Source organism: Hevea brasiliensis, chromosome 18 (assembly GCF_030052815.1).
Source record: "Hevea brasiliensis isolate MT/VB/25A 57/8 chromosome 18, ASM3005281v1, whole genome shotgun sequence".
NCBI lineage: Eukaryota > Viridiplantae > Streptophyta > Magnoliopsida > Malpighiales > Euphorbiaceae > Hevea > Hevea brasiliensis.
The window spans coordinates 15,005,694-15,013,080 of NC_079510.1; the positions used below are offsets into that span (position 1 = coordinate 15,005,694).

General features: G+C 37.1%; 1 pseudogene; it reads left to right on the forward strand.

Annotated features, from left to right (window-relative positions):
* The first annotated feature begins 5,882 nt into the window (after positions 1-5,882).
* Positions 5,883-6,763, forward strand: LOC131175829 (uncharacterized; annotated as a pseudogene).
* Positions 6,764-7,387: the final 624 nt, after the last annotated feature.

The window sequence follows — 7,387 nt, forward strand, 5'->3', positions numbered from 1 at the left end:
TTTGACATAAACCATGACTCCAGCTCGAATTGGGATTTTGTAACAGAGAGATTCTAGTGCATGGTAACATATGATTATAGGTTTATTTAAAGTAAACCTTATTACTAATTGGGTGGCCATGGCATGCTATGCTAGGTGTTAACCATGGTCTATGAGGTGCATAAAATGATTTAGAGAAATCATTTATGGTAAGAAACAGTTCTGATAATATTAAGAGTTGATATCATGTCTCATTGGCAATTAGTGATGAGCCTAGTAAGTCACACACATACACAAGTAATCGTTAAATTAAATATGATTTAATTAATTAATTAAAGAGTTTAATTGATTAATTAAATAGGTTTGGTTTGCAATTAGATTGCAAAGTCCCTAGCATAACTTGAAACTAAATCTAGGTTATTGGATGCATAGTATAAGTTAAATTTATATTTAAAGTGTTTAAATATGAATTTAATTAATGAGAAATTAATTAATAAAGATTAATTAATTAATTTATATTTAATATAAATTGATTAGAAAAAGATAAATAATTAATTTGGGTTTAGAACTCAAAATGAAAACACAGGGGCATTTTGGTCATTTCACAGGGTGACATATGGCACCATGAGATGGTGACACATGGCACTGCACATAAGCTTGCCATATGTCTTTTAATCATGTAAGATGATCAAAGTCTAGATTAAATATAGGTTTGACACTTGGCACAATGTGATTGGGTCAATTAAACCTAGAGCCAATCAGAAGGTGACATGTGGCAAGGGTTTTAAGTGGTGACCTAGCTATATAAGTGTAAGGATGAAAGAACAAACATAACAAGCTGCCATTCTTCTCTTTGTGCCGCCACCCTTGGCTGCTCTCCCTTCTCTTCTTCTTCATCTCGCATCTATTCCAAGAGATTAGCAAAAAATCTCTTAAATTAAAAATACTAGAAATTGTTTCTAGTGTCCTGTTTACATCTGTAATCTCTCAAAAGGCAAAACTTGATTTTCTAATTCATAAAAAAAGCTTTAGAATCTGTTCAAGGGATGCCATAGGTGATCTTGGTGTGGACAAGCTAGAGGGACAACATCTGGTGTCCTAAGACGCATCCCAAAGGTGCTAAACACACTGCAGTTAGGGGTGTGCAAATGGTCGGTTCGGTTCCGAACTGAACCGAACCGATAAAATCGAAAATCGAAAATAAAAAATTTTAAAAACCAAACCGAACCGATTGATAAGAGAAAATTGAACCGAATCGAACCGATAAATTTCGGTTCGATTCGATTTTAAACCGATCAAACCGAAATTTATAAAATATCGTATTTTTAACATTAAATCTAAATAATAAAAACATAAAAACAAAAAAAAATTAGAAATCAAAACTAAAAAATCTAAAGGTTCGGTTCGATTTTCTTTGATTTCGGTTCGGTTTGATTTGGTTCGATTCAATTTGATTCGATTTTTTTTGATTTCCTATATATATATTAATAATTTTGGTTCGGTTCGGTTTTTTTGATTTTTTATGAAAATAACCGAACCGAACCGATTAACCAAAATTATCAAAATTATAAACCGAACCGAACCGATTGAACCGAATTAATCGGTTCGGTTCAGTTTTCTGTTTAAACCGAAAACTGCTCTCCCCTAACTGCAGTGCATCAAAAGGTTAGTGCACTTATTCTTGATTTAATCTAGGGTTCTAATGAGTTAATCTGATTAATTCTAAAATCTTAAATGACAAATTTAGATCCAAAACATATTAAAAGAGTTTTAATATGCTGTTTATCATTGAAATCAAATAGATAAAAATGAATCTTGCATGATGCATGTGACCCTAGGTGAAAAATTTTTGAATTTAGTGATATAAACTTGTATTTTTCATGCTTCCGCTACATCAGTGGTGGAAATGCCCCCATCATTTATCGGTAAAATTCAGTCATTTGCTGAAATAATGCAAACTAAGGTTGGGTAGGTGCCTCAACTGCTGGTGGAGTAGGTTCTCCTCTGCCCCCAGATTCAGCCCTTGGCGAAGCATGACTCTTCACCTCTTCATCAACTGCTCTTTGAGAAGCAGGATCCATATCCTAATCAAAAGAACCAAAAACAACAGATCTGCATCAGTGTCACCTCAACATTTACAAATACAATGCAATGGTATGCACTTGATCTAGACCCAGAAATGCCTAAACCGATGCTCTGATACCACTAAATGTGACACCCTTTACCTGTCTACAGTGTAACCGAGCAAGTTATGTCACACAGTGTGCCGGAACATCAGATTTTAACTCATTGATATTTATCATTCCAAAATTTATTTATTTATAGGTCACTAAGTGAAACTTATGAAATTGATGTCAATTACATCATTTATTGAAATTTTAAATTTATTTGAGGTTCTGAAGATTTTTTAGAAAATCTGGCAGAGTGCCGACTAAAAATAGAGAAAACAGTTCTTTGAAACCTGTGAAAAATACTTCCAAATATTTTTCCAATCATACTCAACTCCAAATAATCACTATCATCTCAACATTTATCAACAATTTTCATTCATTCAATCCATATCATATATAATTCAATTTGAGCTCAAGTTTATGAAGGCAATACTTAATTTCATTAATTTATAATACAAAATGATACAAGTGATTATAATTTACATGATAACATAAAGACCTAAATATAAAATACAATCTACAAAAATACAAAAGAGAATCCTAGTGCCCTACCAAAATACACTGCAAATGAGAGGTGACACAGGACACTGGTAGATCTGACTCTCACCCAGTCTGGGCTCTACTGGGCTCACGTTCCGTGTCTCCTGTACCTACGCATGGCTGATACACTTAAATTGTATAGATGTTTTTAAGTATATTTGTATTCTAAATCATAGCATTTAGACAAGTATTTTCATGCATAGTAGTTGATTTCATTAGTTTTCATAAATTCTATTGCCAAATCCTTAATTCTATGTTTTCTGCATTATTTCAGGTGTTTGGGTGAAGCCCCAAAAGGATGGGAGTGCAAAGGAAAGCTTGGAGAGATAAAAAGACAAAGAATTGTTGCTGATACAAAGTACACGGGTCGTGTAAACCAAGCCCCAGACCCGTGTAACTCCCTGCCAGAAGAAAGTCAAGAGAATCGATGAGAAACACAAGTACACGGGTTGTGTAAGTAGACTCATGTAATCTGCAAGGACCCGTGTAAGTCTCTGCCAGGTGCAAGCTTGAAGAACCTAATGGAACAATAGTACACGGCCCGTGTGATTAGGCCCGTGTAGTTGGCACAGACTCGTGCAACTTTCTGTGCCAAAATAAGACCACTCGATTCTCCTCCAGCAAGTTACACGGCCCTACTCTGCGGGACCCGTGTAGTGACACACGGGTCGTGTACTGTGCTGCAGCCTGTTTTTTAACTCGAATGCTCCTCCTATTTTCTGATTCGAACGAGACTCCTAAAGCCTTTTGGACTCAAAATGACCTAACCCTAGAGCAACCAATATAAATAGAAAAGAAAACACCAGGAAAGAGGTCGGCCACTATCGTCGGGAATGCTGCTGAAGGTTGCTGTTGTCGTGCTCTACATTAGTACCAAAAGAAGTCTTTCGGCTGAAGCTCCACGAGATCAAAGCTGAAACTCTCTTTGGTTCCTTCGTTTCATCTCCTTAGACAGAATTTTATTACTTTATCTCTTTTGTTTAACTCTCTTTTTATTGTTTTTACTTTTTATCATGACATTTGCTGAAATCACCATGAGTGAGTAGTTTTCTTATTGTGGATTTGGGAGAGTAGCTCTTGTACTTATTATTATGGATGAACATTGAGTTTTATTTATTGGATTTGAGATTCATTTCTTGATATAATTTCTTGTGATCTTAATGCATGCTATGTGTTGGTACCCACTTAGTTATGATTGTAGATGTTAATTGAAGGACTGAAAGGTGAAGATTAACATTAGAAAATCGAGATCTTAAACGTAAGAATTCTAACCTAGACATAGGCTGATACCTTTATGGAACCTAAAAATTGGTCAAAGGTCTTAAAGGATTTTAATTGATTTGATCACCACGAAAGTAGGGTTCGAGTTAATTAGAATACACCCTAGATGCCTTGAGAAAGGATCTAGGATAGCTTAGGACCGATTTCCATGAAGGAAAACGATCTTCAATTCAGTAAATAAACGAGATAACATCCCTAGTATGATTCAAGTGTGAAATCTTAATTCCAGAATTGCTTCAAATAAATCATTTCGTTTTAAGTTTACCATTTAAAGTATTTAAAAGTTAACAAACTTCATTCCCTAAGTATTCGATAGCCTAGACAGTCAAGATTTCTTTGTAGATTGGTACTTGCTAAACAAAATTCCTCGTGGGAACGATACTCTACTTATCACTTTATTACTTGTTAGCGATACGTGCACTTGCGATAATTGCAAAATAGCAAAGCAAGTTTTTGGCGTCGTTGCCGGGGAATTTTGGTTTTAGTAATATTAAGCGATAGGCGATTTAGCTGATTTAGGCAATTATATTTATTATTTAATTTTATTTTACTGGATGTATTTCTTCTCTTTTCTCTCAGGTGCCCGATCTGGTATATGACTAGAACAAAGCCAGAAGAAATCTTGGACTATGATCCAGAAATAGACAGAACTTTGAAAGCTATCAGAAGGGAAAGGAAACATTAAGAGCACGATCAAGGAGATCCCGAAATCCCAACCATGGCCGATAATAATGATAGACCAAGACTCTTGAGAGATTACGGAGCTCCATCTGTCCAAGGATTTCAGCCCAATGTCACTAGACCCACAGTGGAAGCCAACAACTTTGAATTAAAACCAGCATGGCTCCAAATGATTCAACAAACCCAGTTTGCAGGTTCACCAACAGAAGACCCACACTATCACCTCTAGTGTTTTCTTACCCTATGTGATACATTCAAGATGAATGGAGTGTCTGATCAAGTAATAAGACTCAGAGCATTTCCATTCTCCCTTCGGGACAGAGCAAGGAAGTGGTTACTTTCTCAACCGGCTGGAACATTCACTACCTGAGAAAACCTCTCTCAAGCTTTTCTAGCAAGGTATTTCCTACCTGCAAAGACTGCAAAGCTGAGGCTTGAGCTCAATACCTTCAGACAAAAGGAAGGAGAATCACTCTATGACGCATGGGAAAGATATACCTGCAGAGGGAATGTCCACACCATGGCATAGAAGATTGGCTATTGGTGCAAAATTTCTATAATGGATTACTAGCCTCTACAAGGAGCATATTTGATTCAGCTACAGAGGGTGATCTAATGGAGAAAACAGTGCCACAAGCACTTGAACTTCTAGATAGGGTTGCATACCATAATTATGAGTGGTCAAATGAAAGAGGAAATGCAAGAAAAACTGCAGGGGTCCTGGAAATAGATGCCCTAAGCATGATAAATGCCCAGTTTGATCACCTCACAAAGAAACTCGAATGAATGCAAGCCAACACAGTTAGTACGAATAGTCAACATGATGACAGCTATGAAGGAGGATACATGAATTCAGAATACAACAATTTCAATGAACCTACAGAACAAATGAACTATATGAATAGTGGAGTTTTCAACCAGAGGCAACCAAACAATCCGTATTCAAATACTTACAACCCTAGATGGAGAAACCACCCAAATTTCTCATGGTCCAATTAGCAAAACCAGCCAATAAACAAGCAACAAGGGTACAAACCTCCAACACCCCCTGGATTTCAGAATAGGGGTCAGAACTTTGCACAGCCATCACTACCTCCCCAACCTCAACAACCTGAATGAAAAATGACCATGGAAACCATGATGGAAGGATTCCTAGCAGATCAACAACAACAAACCGAATTGATTAAATAGCTGTCTTCCAAAATGGACCAACTTGCTACCCATAACAAGATGCTAGAGAATCAAATCGCTCAGCAAGCAAATTCCTTAAGTAAGGCTACTGGCAAACTGCCCAGTCAACCAGAAATGAACCCAAGGGAGCATTGCAAAGCAGTTGCACTAAGGAGTGGGAGAACTCTAGTACAACCAGAGTAGAACCAACAGAGGAAACCATATAAAATTCTAAAGATCAAGCAGAGAAAAAGGAGGAAGAAGCTAAGAAAGATCAGGAAGAGGAGGCAAGGAAGACAAAGAAATTACCGGAACCATATCAGCCTCCCCTGCCTTTTCCTAAGAGATTTTAAAAAGCCAAACTGGACAAACAGTTTGGGAAGTTTTTGGAAGTTTTACAGAAACTTTATATTAACATCCCCTTCACTGAAGCACTTTCTCAGATGCCATCTTATGCCAAATTTCTTAAGGAAATTCTGTGAAAGAAAAGGAAACTAGAAGACTATGGAATAGTAGCTCTAACAGAGGAATGCAGTGCCATCCTGCAAAATAAACTACCTCCAAAGTTAAAGGATCTAGGAAGCTTCTCCATACCCTGTACCATTGGTAACAAGAAAATAGATAAGGCTCTCTGCGATCTTGGGGCAAGCGTCAGTCTAATGCCTCTATCAATATGCAAAAAGCTGGAGATCGGGGAATTGAAACCCACAATAATCTCATTGCAGTTGGCTGATTGATCCATTAAATATCCTGTAGGGATACTTGAGAACATCCCTATCAAAGTGGGCAAATTCTTCATTCCAGTGGACTTTGTTGTCCTTGAGATGGAAGAAGATGTCCAAATTCCTATCATCTTGGGAAGACCATTCTTGGCAACTGCTGGAGCCATCATTGACGTCAAAAATGGACGATTAACCCTCAAGGTAGGAGAAGAGGAAGTGGAGTTCAACTAGTTCGACACAATGAAACACAAATTTGAGCCTGATGAATGCTTCAAAGTTGACATAATTGACGAACAAGTTAAAGGGGAATTTCATAAGACAAATCCTAAAGATCCTCTTAAAGCATGTATTGTGCACGACCACACAGTGGATGATGAAAATACAGAAATAACAGCATGTGCACAACAATTGGCAGCTTCTCCACCCCTACCCTTAGCTAAGGCTTCCGAGATAGAGAAGTTGAAGGAGGTACAAACCAAAGATAAGCTCCAGGAAAACTCCAAACAGGTAGAACTTAAACCTCTCCCATCTTCACTAAGGTATGCATTCCTGGACTCAAAGTCTAATTATCTTGTCATAATCAATGCTAGCCTGTCTAAGTTAGAAGAGGAAAAATTGTTAAGAGAACTCAGGATCCATAGCAAAGCATTAGGGTATAAAATAGAAGACTTGAAGGGGATCAACCCTTCGATTTGCATGCATAGGATACCCATGGAAGAAAACAGTAAGCCCACAATTGAATATCAAAGAAGGCTAAACCCAAACATGAAAGAAGTAGTCAAGAAAAAAATTTTAAAACTATTAGATGCAGGTATCATATACCCAATTTCTGATAGTAAATGG